Raw genomic sequence first — 14,884 nt, 5'->3', positions numbered from 1 at the left:
GGTAGCACTCTCCTTAGTTTCAGTGGGCAGAGTATTCTCTGCAGGCAAGCTCTCTTCTTGCAAGGCAGGTACCCAGATATCTGGTGTTCGAACCAGACTCCTGGCAGAAGTTGTGTTCCACTCACTAGAGGTCTTAGGATCACGTGTGGAATCCTGTGTGGGCCCTTGCGGGTGTCAGGCGACTCAGCTGGCAAGGTAGCCGGGGCTCGAGTGGAGTGGAAGGGGTTTGTGCCCCAGATCAAGCCCGGGTAGCCTGCTTCCCTATGTACCGCAGTCTCAAGTTCCACGCGATTGGATTGGGGTAGGCGCTGTGTTCCACTCACCAGAGGTCTTAGGGTCCTGTGGGGAGTCCCGTGTGGGCCCTTGCGGGTGTTGGGCAAGACTCTGCTGTCAAGGTAGCCCGGGGCTCGAGTCTCGAGTCGAGCGGAAGGGACTTGTGCCCCAGATCAGGCCCGGGTAGCCTGCTTCCCTATGTACCGCAGTCTCAAGTTCCGCGCGATTGGATTGGGGCAGGCACTGTGGTCCACTCACCAGAGGTTTTAGGGTCCCGTGGGGAGTCCCGTGTGGACCCTTGCGGGTGTTGGGCAAGACTCTGCTGTCAAGGTAGCCCGGGGCTCGAGTCTCGAGTCGAGCGGAAGGGACTTGTGCCCCAGATCAGGCCCGGGTAGCCTGCTTCCCTATGTACCGCAGTCTCAAGTTCCGCGCGATTGGATTGGGGCAGGCACTGTGGTCCACTCACCAGAGGTCTTAGGGTCCCGTGGGGAGTCCCGTGTGGGCCCTTGCGGGTGTTGGGCAAGACTCTGCTGGCAAGGTAGCCCGGGGCTCGAGTCTCGAGTCGAGCGGAAGGGCGGGTATTTTCTTTATTTACATTTGAAATGTTATTTCCTTTTCTGGTTTTCTTCCCTCCTGGAAACACCCTATCACATCTTCCCTTCCCCTGCTTCTATGAGGGTGTTACTGTGCCCACCCACCTACCGACTCCCACCTCCCCACCCTCGATTCCCTTATACTGGGGCATCTATGGAGCCTTCATAGGATCAAGGACCTCTCCTTCCATTGATGCATGACAAGGCCATCCTCTGATATATAAGCTGCTGGAGCCATGTGTACTACTTTGTTGATGGCTTAGTCCCTGGGAGTTCTGGGGAGGGAGGCGTCTGGTTGGTTGATACTGTTTTTCTCCCTATAGGGTTGCAAACACCTTAAACTCCTTCAGTCCCTTCTCTAACTCCCTTCTCTAACTCCTCTATTAGGGATCCTGTGCTCAGTCCTGCTAACATCCACCTATGTATTTGTAAGGCTCTGTAAGGACCTCTCCACAAAAGCTCAGAGATTTGAAGTTGACATAGAGACAGGATGAATAATTGTATGGAAGATGGAGTGTAGGACTGCAAAGTTCTGTTTTTTGGACATGACATTGCTATTTAACTCATGAGCACACAGAAGCTGTGGTTACCTACACAATACCTGCACAAAATGAAGATAACCAGAATTCTGGTATATATATGTGAAGTAGTCTTTTGGTGCTACCCGTTATGAGAATGAACTGGAGTTGATTTCTGCTGAGGAAGAGAGAATCAGCTTTTTGAGTGTGTTCCAACTGGCTGCTTTCCATTGCTCCTAATTCCTTTTACTCCTAGCATCTCCTCTCTTCTTTCATACCATGTATACTCTATATAATCCAATTGTATTTTTTCAGTTAAGTTATGACATATAGTCTTCAAGAGAGCTTTCCATTCACCTTTCTTTTCCATTAGCTCTTCTCTCCACAACCTGGTTTTGCCCAAACACCTATACCTCTCCCTGCCTAAATCTTCCCACCCTAGGCATTACATCTCTTTAATTTAATTTTATCTACAATCTAGTATCAATGATTATGCTATACCAAGAAAATGAAAGATGGCATTAATTCCTTGTTAAAATGACTTACAAAACCATAAACTAGATTGCTTTTAGAAAAGCTAATTTTATTTTATTTTTTGTTAGATATTTCTTTTTATTTACATTTCAAATATTATCTCCTTTCCTGATTTTCCCTCTGAAAACCATCTTTCTTTATTCCCTCCCCACTTCCCCTGCTCAGCAACCCACTCATTCTCACTTCCTTGACCTGGCATTCCCCTGCACTGGGGCATCGAGCCTTCACAGGACCAAGGGCCTCTTCTCCCATTGATAACCAACTAGGCCATCCTCTGCTACATATGCAGCTTGAGCTATGAGTCCCACCATGTGTAGTCTTTGGTTGGTGGTTTAGTCTCTGGGAGTTCTGTTCGTACTGGTTAGTTCATATTGTTGTTCCTCCTATGGTGCTGAAACCCCTTCAACTCCTTGGGTCCCTTCTCTAGCTACTTCGTTGGGGGCCCTGTGTTCAGTCCAATAGGTGGCTGAGTGCATCCACTTGTGAATTTGCCAGGCACTGGCAGAGCCTCTCAGGAGACAGCTATATCAGATTCCTGTCAGCAAGCACTTGTTGGCATCTACAATAGTGTCTGAGTTTGGTGATTGTATATGGGATGGATCCCCAGGTAGGGCAATCTCTGGATGGTCATTCCTTCTATCTGTGCTCCACATGAAAAGCTAATTTTACTATGAGTGAATAATACCTTCTTCATATGAATTATATACTCTATTACTCTCCTCCAGCTTTCTCTTCCAAAGCCAGCACTGTACACGTTACCTAACAAAACAAAATGTCTGTTCTGAAATGTAATATTTCATACATTTTCATGATAATATTGTTTTGCAGAAATAGAACTCCCAGAGCTCGTGTCTCTGGCTGTATATGTAGCAGAAAATGGCCTAGTTGGCCATCATTGGGAAGAGAGGCCCCTTGGTCTTGCAAACTTTATATGCCCCAGTACAGTGGAACGCCAGGGCCAAGAAGTGGGAGTGGGTGGGTAGGGGTACAGGATGGGGGGAGGGTACAGGGAAGTTTCAGGATAGCATTTGAAATGTAAATATAGAAAATATCTAATAAAAAAGAAAGAAATAGACTAAATGATGCAAAAAGCCAAGTTTAATCATTTATGAGTATGCTAAAATCTTGATCTTCCATGACACAAACTAGAAAACAATTTTCCATCAAAGAGAGCATATTCATGAATTTATTTTAAAACTACTCAGTTTATCATTTATCTTAATCCTAGTTCAGGTAAAGTTCTAACTCCTAGGTATATTTTTCTAGACTTTACTGTGCATTCATTTGTGTCTGTAAAGGTACTAATAAATCCAGACATTAAATTTGTTCAAAATTGGTGCAAATTATAATAGTTAGTTCTGTGAAATATTTAGTTCTTTGCAAGAAGTGTGTTTTACCATACTAATTACACTAATGCACCATGTAATATATTAAAGCTGAGAACCATTAAATGAGGATCTGAGACCATAGTGGGTGAGTCCAGTAATGCTCTCTATAAGTCCTACAGCAGGATAAAGCTACCTTATTGTTTTGAAGTCTTCCAACAGCAATTGGAGTTTTCCAATGGTTTGGGAAATACTGTATCTTTGTGAATCATACCATATTAAATATTTATGCCAATTTCAGTGTGGTAAAAACAGTAAGATCTTCTCTCAGTGATATGTGGCCCTCACTCCTATTCTTAGATTCCATGAATAAGGAAACTCTCGTAAGGGCAAAGGGCATATTACTGGCTACACTGAAGCCACTAACTTTATCTCACACATTGACAAAATGATGGAATAGTGCTTATGTAAGCGAGCTTGCAGGCAGCCTGGATTTTTCCCCGGAATTCTGTATTTAGGTGTGTGGCCCAGATTTTCTTCAAGTTTAGGCTGCTATATATTTAGAGTAGAATACAAATGAGTTTCAGAATATAAATTGCCTAAAGTTGAACTGCACCAAAGTTCACATATTTATCCTCATGTTTTATTTGATCCCTCTGTATCATTTTCCATCTGCTTGATTTTTATTAAAGGCTAATATGAAGGCTCTACTACATTTTTCCAAGCTGATTTCTTTTATATATTGGTACATGCACATTTTATCAAAATGATTTTGCTTTATGTGTAGGATATTTTAAAATGGCACAATGCAGAGAGTTCTAATACTGGTTTTCTGTCTCTTCTCTGGGAAGACATTTTCAATTTTAATTCTGTAGTGTCTTAGACTACTTGCTATGTATATGTGTAAAAGAACATGATGTGTTTTCCTTCCCTAATTGTAATATGCTTGTCTGTGCTGCAAATTGCTCAGCGCATGTAGAGCTTCTATCAGAGACAATATTGGACTCTCTAAAACTGGAGATAGCTGAAAGATGATGTAATGTTGGTGTGAGGAATTGAACCCAGGTCCTCTGAAAGAGTAGTCAGTGCTTGGTCTTAACAGTTGATCCACCTTCCAAGATTCCTCCTTCTCCCCTCAACAAGGATGCTCTCCTGCTTTTTCCATTTCTCCCTTTATATCACTGTATACTGCTCTTTATTCTTCTCTCTAGTGCTTCTCCCCTGTTTCAAGAATACAGATTTTTAAAGCATGAGCTTATGCTTCTCTGAATTTCTTTTATTTCTATTTACATGTCTCCTTTTCCACCTCTAAGTTTATGAAGTTGAGTCCTCTTTTTCCTCTGGTTAATGTGACTAAAGGTTTGCAAATTATATTGACCATTTACAAGAACTAACTCCTAATTTCATTGATTCTTTGTATTGTTTTGTTTATATTTCATTAAATTAAGACCTGAGTTTAATTATTTCCTCCTATTTACTCCTTTTGAGTGTTTCTTGTTTTTGTTTTTCTACTCCTTTTGAGTGTTTTTTTTTTTTAAGATTTTCAAGTGTATCATTAAGTTATTAATATGAAACCTCTGGTGTAAGCACTTAAAACCATGATCATTCTTCTCAGGACTGCCTCGATTCTATCCTGGACATTTGAGCATGTTTTATATCCATTTTAATTCAATTTTAGTAAGTTTTTATCCCTTCTTAATTTCTACTTTCACTCAATTTTAATTCATCCATGAATTGTTTTATAGCCATAATTTTGTGTACTCGTTGCTGTTGTTATTTTCATATCTAGCTTTACTTCCTTGTGATCAGGTAGGCTGTAGACAAAAACCAAATCTTAATAAACATTGAAAAATTAATCGTATTGTTTATATATTTAAAACACTCACACAAAAATGGGATGAGCGTGTTTTAATAGTGGGAGGAACCAATAAAACAACATTTTCATAGAAAAGTGTAAGTTCAGGTCATGGAACCATGTGCTATTCTGGGCCTTGTTTTGGGCATATATTTCACAGATGCTCACATGATTCTGTTTTGAGGTGGCTTGGCATATTCTGATGCACACATTCGTCACATTCTGTGGCTTGGGGAGTTGATGGAAAGCTGTGTGATTGTCTCCAAACAGATATATTGACAGCCTGTCTACTGGGTTTATTCTTCATATGTTTTGCAGCTATTGTTTGATATGCACACAGAGGAAATGTGTGTTATTTCCTCTTTATGACACTGTTATTGGCAATCATCTCTGTTGGCATCATGGATGTATTTGCTCTAATTTAATTCCTGTTTTCATGACATGTCCTTTGCAGAGAGTTCATACTTTGGTAACTTTGTTGTTATCTTTAAAAATACAACCTATTAACGTCTTTTGTATTTGAAAACATAGGATCATGTAATTCCATCTGGCTTCAAATTTACTATGTAGGTGATGATAAAATTGAACTAACTTTCTAAGTTTTCCCTGTGTTATTAAAAAAATATGAAGTTTGTTTCTATTTGTTTGTTTTGCTGTTGTTTCTTTAATTGGTTTCTTAAAAAGTCACATGTGGAAAAGATAAACAGAAAGAAGGAAAATTATATTTTCAATGGCAGGAAGTTTAATGTATTTTTTCACTGCAGAGGCCAGAAATCAACAAAGAGGGTAGATTGGGAGTGGAAAGATTTCTTCTGTTCATTTAACAGACAGCATAGAAATCTCCAATAGTCAGATACATCTCTTACTGGACTTGGGCTTTGAAAAGCATTACCAGAATTTTCATTCCCAGTCCAAACAAATTCAGAAATTATATCGCACAGTTCTCGACAGAACACTTATAAAACATGGTCACTCTCGTTTTATATATTCAACTCCATCATAGACCTGCTTTTATGCACGATGCCACCACTGTCTTCAGTAAGCTATTGTCAGAAAAGCTACAATCATCAGCCTTATGGTGATTTCTGTGTCTGTCGACTCTCTGGATGGTAAATCACATTGGGAGGGAGAGAATCTCACTCACTCTCTGGGCATCTCCAGATCACTACATGCCATGTTGTTGAAAATGGCACAAGTTTAGAAGGACTGTGGTTTCTTTTTCTCCAGATGTGATACCTTTTATTTTGAACTGAAATTGTGTTCTAGCAATAGATTTTTTTTTTTTTTTTTTTTTTTTTGGTTTTTCAAGACAGGGTTTCTCTGTGTAGCCCTGGCTGTCCTGGAACTCACTTTGTAGACCAGGCTGGCCTCGAGCTCAGAAATCTGCCTGCCTCTGCCTCCTGACTGCTAGGATTAAAGGCGTGCGCCACCACCATAATTTGAATTCTTGCCTTACATCACTAGATGATTCAGATTCCCTTTTAAAGTAAGTACATATAACAATTAGCTAAGACAGCCATCATGTTTATTTTCTAAGCTTAGAAAATTATCAACATTTGGTATGTTTTTGCAATCCAATTAGTTGGCTAGTTAGCAGCTTTTTACAATGATCTTTTTCAGACATATGATTTTATGGTAGGATATTTTTGAAGTACTTCCTGAATGTATAATCATGGATACTCCCGCTAACCCTCTGTCTCATCCTTGGCTTCCTCTATCTTTTTCCTCCTCCTATTTTTTCCCCTTCTCCCTCCTCTTTTTCCTCCTTCCCTCCCCCCCGGAAGTATTTTGCTATGTAGGTCAGTCTTTCCTCAGATTCACCATCTCTCTGCCTTCCTATCTCAACCCCAGGTGCTGAGATACAAATAGAGGGCTTTGCACAAATGAGGCAACTATTCTGTAAATGAGCCCAACCTCAGGCCTAAAACTACTTTCAGTGAGTCAAGAGAGGGAAATGGGCACTGAATTTTAGACTACCTTAGTAATATTAGTTAAAAGCTGGAAGAGCTGCATTGAGGGAGGGTCTGCATAATCTTGCTTGTTGAAATCATGTGTACAGCACTATTCCTCCTGTGTTTCCACGCTAACTATTGTGTCGAGAACCAGGATTTCATATCCTGGGTAACACTATGAATATGATCAGAGACTGAATGCTACCTCTGCAATGTTCTGACAGTTAGGCCTATAGTTTTGCATCTGGAGATCACAGAAATTGACTTAAAACTATTGTTGACTGTCACAAACTCATAGCTAAGTAACCCCCAGGAGGAGACAGTGAATGGGATGAAGAAGACCAGGTGGAGAAGGTAACTGCTGTTTGAGAGTCCCTCCACCACCACCATTGAACTCTGAATTTCAGCTCATTGGACACCATCTTAGCATTACAAACTTGAAGTAGCGCTTGATGTTCCACTGAAGTACACACAGCAAGTCTGTTTCCCCGACCACTTGACTTGGATTACACTAAGTGCTGGTCTCCTGCCTAGCCTGATCATGATTTTTCAGGTTTCATAGAAGTCATGTGGAATCTGGTACAAGCATCCAAGTGCTCTGGGCAGACAAGAATACATGTGCATTTAGCAGCCTGAGTCCCATGGTTTCTGGGATCAAACTATGGTGTTAAACAATGAAAATCTGTTCCATGAGCTTAAAATAGGCACAGCTGTTCTCTGTATTGATCATAGTCTCCAGCTGGATATGATCATTTTATTTCATAAACTATTCTTGGAATAAAAATTCAGCACAATTAGCGTCTTATTCCCTTGTCTAAACTGAGATCCAGCACATGTGGGACCCTGTAATTGGGGCATATTAGCTGACCATTTTATCCACGTTTAATCAAATAATAACGTTCTCTCAGTTCTCTGTTTTTAGAGCTCAAAGACTGGGCTGTTTATTAGAAAAAAAAAATTATAGTTTCCATTTCTGGGGAGTGGGAGGTAAGTGATTCAGAGGCCACATCAAGCAAGGGCCTCCTCACTGGTAAGGGGTTTGCAGTCTCTAGGCACTGTGCATTAGCAAAAGCATGTGGACACTTAGGAGATGGCGTTCCCTCAAGATCTAATCAATTATGAATGACTAACTTAATTAATACAAGGCAATGCAGCTTCTTCACCCAATCAGATGACTGAATAGAATCAATATATTAAATTGAGTATTAACTTTATAAGAAACATAATTCCAAAGACACAGGTAATCGTCCTTGGTTATTTTTTTAGTGATGTTTAATACTTTTTGTTTTTGTTTTTGTTCTTTTGGTTTTCTTCGAGACAGGGTTTCTCTGTATAGCTGTGGATGTTCTGGAACACACTCTGTAGACTAGGCTAGCCTTGAACTCAGAAATCTGCCTGCCTCTGCCTTCCAAGTGCTGGGATTAAAGGTGTGCGCCACCACTGCCTAGCAATTCTTTTTGTTTTTAAATTAATAAATTAATTTATTTTTTACACTCTATATCCCCCCTTCCATCTACCCTCTGACTGTTCCACATCTTACACATCCTCCCCACCTCCTGTCTCCACATGGATGTCCCCACCCCCAAGCCCCACCTAACCTCTAAACTCCCTGGGGCCTCCAGTCTCTTGAGGGTTAGGTATATTATCTCTGAATAAACACAGATTTGGCAGTCTTCTGCTGTATGTGTGTTGGGGGCCTCATATCATCTGGTGTATGCTGTCTGTTTGGTGGTCCAATGTTTGAAAGATCTCGAGGATCCAGGTAAATTGAGACTGCTGGTCCTCCTACAGGATCACCCTTTTCCTCAGCTTCTTTCAGCCTTCCCTAATTCAACAACAGGGGTCAGCTGCTTCTGTTCATTGGTTGGGTGCAAATATCTGCATCTGACTCTGCCACTTGTTGGGTCTTCTGGAGTACACTCATGCTCCCTTTTTGTGAGTGCTCCATATCCTCAGTAATAGTGTTAGGCCTTGGGACCTCCCCTTGAGCTAGATCCCATTTTGGACCTGTTGCTAGATCTTCTTTTCCTCAGGCTCCTCTCCATTTCCATCCCTGTAATTCTTTCAGACAGGAACAATTATGGGTCAGAGTTGTGATTGTGGGATGGTCCTCCTCTCCCTCATTTGATCCTGTTTTCCTGGAGGTAGGCTCTATAAGTTCCCTTTCTCTACTGTTGGGTAAAGTCTCTCTCTTTAAGTCCTGAGAATCTCTCAGTTCCCAGGTCTCTGGTGGATTCTGGAGGGTGTCTCTAATCTCCTATCTCCTGAGGTTGCAGGTTTCCATTCTTTCTGCTGGCCCTCAGGGATTCAGTCCTTTTCCATTACCCAATACCAGATCAGGTTCCTTCTCCCCCCCCCCACCTCCCCCCATCTCTGTCCACTTTCCCTCCCAAGTCTTTCTCTCCCTCCCCACTTGTGATTGCTTTCTTCTCCATCCCAAGTGGGACTGAAGCGTCCTCACTTGGGCACTTGAGCTTGTTGACCTTTTTGAGTTGTGTAGATTGTATCTTGGCTATTCTGTACTTATTACCTTATTTTTTGGCTAATATCCACTTATTAGTGAGTACATACCATGCATGTACTTTTGGGTCTGAGTTATGTCACTCAGGAAGATATTTTCAAGTTCCATCCATTTGCCTGCAAATTTCAGGATGTCCTTGTTCTTAATAGCTGGATAGTATTCCATTGTGTAAATGAACCACATTTTCTGTATTTATTCTTCTGTTGTGGGACATCTAGGTTGTTTCCTGCTTCTGGCTATCACAAATAAGACTGTTATGAACATGGTGGAATGCGTGCCCCTCTAGCATGGTGGGGCATCTTTTGGGTATATTCCTAAGAGGGGTATAGTTGAGTCTTCAGGTAGATCTATTTCCAATTTTCTGAGGAACCTCCATATTGATTTCCAGAGTGGTTGTGCCAGTTTGCAATTACACCAGCAATGAAGGAGTGTTCCTCTTTCTCCATATCCTCTCCAACATGTGTTGTCACCTGAGGTTTTGAGCTTAGCCATTCTGATTGGTGTAAGGTAGAATCTCAGGGTCGTTTTGATTTGCATTTCTCTGATCATTAAGGACTTAGAACACTCCTTTAGGTGCTTCTCAGCCATTTGAGATTCCTCAGTTGTGAAATCTCAGTTTAATTCTATACCCCATTTTTTGATTGGGTTGTTTGGTTTTTTGGTGATAAGCTTCTTGAGTTCTTTATATATTTTGGATACTAACCCTCTATCAGATGTGGGGTTAGTGAAGATTTTTTTTCCAAGTCTGTAAGTTGTCTATCTGTTTTATTTTCTATGTCCTTTGCCTTACAGAACTTTCATGAGGTCCCATTTATCAATTCTTGATCTTAGAGCATGAGCCATTGAAGTTCTGTTTAGGTAATTTCCCCCTGTAGCAATGAGTTCAAAGCTCTTTTCCACTTTTTCTTCTGTCAGATTCAATGTATCTGATTTTATGTTGAGGTCCTTGAGCCACTTGGACTTGAGCTTTGTGCAAGGTGACAAATATAGGTCTATTTTCATTTTTCTACATACAGACAGCCAGTTAGACCAGTAGACAGCCAGTTAGACTAGTACCATTATTGAAGAGGCTTTCTTTTTTCCACCGTATATTTTTGGCTTTGTCAAAGATCAAGTGTCCATAAGTCTGTGGATTTATTTCTGGGTCTTCATTTCTATTCCACTGATCAACATGTCTGTTTCTGTATCAATACCATGCACTTTTTATCACTATTGCTCTGTAGTAAAGTTTGAGTTAAGGGATAATGATCCCTACAGCTGTTCCTTTATTGTTAAGAATTATTTTCACTATTCTGTTTTTTTGTTTTTGTTTTTTTCGTTTTTACCTTTTCAGATGAATTTGAGAATTGCTCTTTCTATGTTTTTGAAGAATTGTGTTGGTATTTTAATGCAGATTGTATTGAATCTGTAGATTGCATTTGGTAGGGTGGCCATTTTTAACATGTTAATTCTGCCAATCCATGAGCATAGGAGATCTCTCCATTTTCTGAGATCTTTGTTCTCTTTCTTGAGAGACTTGAACTTATTGCCATACAGGTTTTTCACTTGTTTGGTTAGAGTTACCCCAAGATATTTTATATTATTTGTGTCTATTGTGAAGGGCGTTGTTTTCCTAATTTCTTTCTCAGCCTGTTTATCATTTGTATAAAGGAAGGCTACTGATTTATTTGAGGTAATTTTATATCTGGCCACTTTGCTGAAGTTGTTTATGAGCTAGAGAAGTTCTCTGGTAAAATGTTTGGGGTTGCTTAAGTATACTATCATGTCATCTGCAAATAATCATACCTTTATTTCTTCTTTGCCAATTTATATCCCCTTGATCTCTTTTTGTTGTCTTATTGTTCTAACTAGAACAGATATTGGGTGAGTGGGCATCCTTGTCTTGTTCCCGATTTCAGTGTGATTGCTTCAAGTATTGGTTGTTGATTTGCTTTATATTGCTTTTATTATGTTTATGTATGGGCCTTGAATTCTTGATACTTTTAAAATTATGGGGTGTTGTATTTTGTTAAATGTTTTTTCTGCATCTAAGGAGATGATCAAATGTTTTTTTTTTCTTTTGAGTTTGTTTATGTAGTGGATTATATTCATGGATTTTTGTATATTAAACCAACCTTGCATCCCTAAGATGAAGCCTAGTTGGTGGTGGTGAATGATGCTTTTGATGTGTTCTTGGATTTGGTTTGCAAGAATTTTATTGAGTATTTTTGCATTGATATTCATAAGTAAGATTGGTCTGAGGTTCTCTTTTTTGGTTAGGTCCTTGTGTAGTTTAGGTATCAGAGTAATTGTGGCTTCATAGAAAGAGTTAGGTAGTGTTCCTTCTCCTTCTATTTTATGGAATAATTTGAGGAAAATTGGTATCAGGTCTTCTTTGAAGGTCTGGTAGAATTCTGCACTAAATCCATCTGCCCTGGGCTTTTTTTTTGTTGTTGTTGGGAAGTTTTTAATGACTTCTTTTATATCCTTGTGTGATACAGACCTGTTTAGTTTACCTGCTCTTGATTTAACTTTGGTATGTGGTATCTGTGGAGAAAACCATCCATTTCATCTGGATTTTCCAGTTTTGTTGAGTATAGGCTTTTATAATAGGATCTGATGATTTTTTTTTAATTTCCTCCATTTCTGTTGTTATGTGTCCCTTGTCTTTTCTGATTTTGTTAATTTGGAAACTGTCTCTGGGCCCTTTAGTTAGTTTGGCTAGCGGTTTATCTATCTTGTTGATTTTCTCAAAGAACCAACTTCTGGTTTTGTTGATTCTTTGTATTGTTTTCTTTGTTTCTATTTGGTTGATTTTGGCCCTGTGTTTGACTATTTCCTGTCTTCTACTCCTCTTGGGTAAGTTTGCTTCTTTTTGTTCTAAAGCTCTCAGTTGTTCTGTTGTTAGTGCAAAATCTCTCCAGTTTCTTTACCAGGGCACTTAGTTCTGTGAACTTTCCTCTTAGCACTGCTTTCATTGTGTTACATAAGTTTGGGTGTGATGTGTCAACATTTTCATTAAATTATAGGAAGTCTTTAATTTCTTTCTATATTTCTTTCCTGACCAAGTTATCATTGAGTAAAGAGTTGTTCAGTTTCCACATGTATGTGAACTTTCTGTAACTTTTGCTGTTATTAAAGACCAGCCTTAGGGCATGGTGATTTGATAGGATGTATGGTATTATTTCATCTTCTTGTATCAGTTGAGGGTTGTTTTGTGAGCTATTAATGGTCAGTTTTGGAGACGGTATCATGAGGTGTTGAAGAGAAGGTGTATTCTTTTGTTTTAGGGTGAAAGGTTGTGTAGATATCTGTTAAATCCATTTGGTTCATAACCTCTCTTAGTTTCATTGTGTCTTTGTTTAGTTTTTGTTTCAATGACCTGTCCATTGGTGAAAGTGGGGTGTTGAAGTCTCCTACTATTATTGTGTGGGGTTCAATGTATGTTTTGAGCTTTAGTAAAGTTTCTTTTATGAATGTGAGTGTTCTTGGACTTGGGGCATAGATGTTCAGAATTGAGACTTTCTCTTGGTGGCATTGCCCCTTGATGAATATGAAATGTCCTTCTTTATCACACTTGGTAACTTTTGGTTGAAAATCTATTTTATTGGATATTAGGATGGCAACACCTGCTTGTTTCTGGGGACCATTTCCTTGGAAGACATTTTCCCATCCTTTTAATCAGAGATAGTGTCTGTCTTTGTCATTGAGATATGTTTCATGTATGCAGCAAAATGCTGGACTGATGGATCTTGTTTGTGTATCCAGTCTGTTAGCTTATGTCTTTTTTATAGGTGAGTTAGTCCATTAATATTGAGGGATATTAAAGAGAGATGACTGTTGGTTCCTGATATGTTTGTTTTTGTAGTTGGCTTTATGTGCTTGTGGTTTTCTCTTTTTGGTTTTATTGTGAGATGCTTAATATCTTGTCCTTTCTTTAGTGAAGGCACCTTACTTGTGTTGGAGTTTTCCTTCTAGAATCCTCTGTAGGGCTGGATTGGTACATAGATACTGTTTGATTTTGTTTTGTTTTTTTTTTTTCCTAGAATATTTTGGTTTCTCCATCTATGTTGATTGAGAGTTTTTGCTGGGTACAGTAGCCTGGGCTGGCAATTGTGTTCTCTTAGAGTCTGCATGACCTCTGACCAGGTTCTTCTGGCTTTCATGGTCTCTTTTGAGAATCTGGTATAATTCTGATAGGTCTACCTTTGTATGTTACTTGGCCATTTTCCCTTGTAGTTTTTAATATTCTTTCTTTGTTCTGTGCACTTAGTGTTATATTATGTGATGAGACAGTTTTCTTTTCTGGTCCTATTTATTTGGTGTTCTATAGGCTTCTTGTACCTTTATGTCCATCTCTTTCTTTAGGTTTGGGGAGTTTTCTTCTATGATTTTGTTGAAGACATTTTCAGGTCCTTTGAGCTGGGAATCTTTGTTCTCTTCTATTCTGATTATTCTTAAATTTGGTCTTTTCGTTGTGTCCTGAATTTCTTGGATGTTTTGGGTTAGGAGTTTTTTATGTTTTGAATTTTTTTGGCAGTTGTGTCAATCTCTTCTACATTATCTTCTACACCTGAAATTCTCTCTTCTTTCTCTTGTACTCCATTGGTGATACTTACATCTGTAATTCCCGACCTCTTTCCTTGGTTTTCCATTTCCAGGTTTGCCTCCATTTGTGTTTTCTTTGTTTCTACTTCCACTTTTAGGTCTTGGATCACTTTTTTAATTTCTTCACCTGTTTTCCTGAAAGGGCTCTATTATCTTCATGAGATAGGAATTTAGGACAAATTCTTGATTTTCAGGTATGTTGTATTTAGGGCTTGTTGTGGACTGAGAACTGGGTTCTGATGATGTCCATGTATAATGGCTTTTGTTGCTCATGGTCTTGTACTTTCCTTTTGCCATCTGAATATCCCTGGTGTGTGTTGGTCTGGGTTACTGTCTTCAGTTTGCCTCTTTTGCCCCTGGGTTGCTTCAGATCTCCTGGTAGGCCTGCAGCCTTGGCTGTAGCAGACCACCTGTGGGGTCTTCCAACTGGGAGCTCTTCACAGGGGCAGAGAAGCTGATTATCTGTTGCCCTGGATGCAGTAGATCTTCTGGGAAGCCTTCAGACTGTTGAGTCTTCACTGGAGCACTCAAGCTGTTGTCCAACTGCTCTGAGTGCAGCTGGTCCTCAACTTCTCTGAGTGTAGTGGGTCCCCTACTGCTCTGAGTGCAGCAGATGCTCAGGATGGGTCAGGATATTGTGTCTTCATAGGAGCAGAATAGCTAGGAGTCTACCCCAGCAGAAATGACTGGGCAGAAAGGGCAGAAGGGATGGAAGGGGAGTGATAT

General features: G+C 39.8%; 1 protein-coding gene across 10 annotated transcripts in view; it reads left to right on the top strand.

Annotated features, from left to right (window-relative positions):
- The window catches only part of Sntg1 (syntrophin, gamma 1), a 941,919-nt gene that overhangs the window by 125,410 nt on the left and 801,625 nt on the right, over positions 1-14,884 (top strand). The window lies entirely within an intron of this gene.

This window comes from Mus musculus, chromosome 1, assembly GCF_000001635.26.
Source record: "Mus musculus strain C57BL/6J chromosome 1, GRCm38.p6 C57BL/6J".
NCBI lineage: Eukaryota > Metazoa > Chordata > Mammalia > Rodentia > Muridae > Mus > Mus musculus.
The sequence above is the reverse complement of the archived record's forward strand: the minus strand, read 5'-3'. Positions and strand labels throughout refer to the sequence as shown.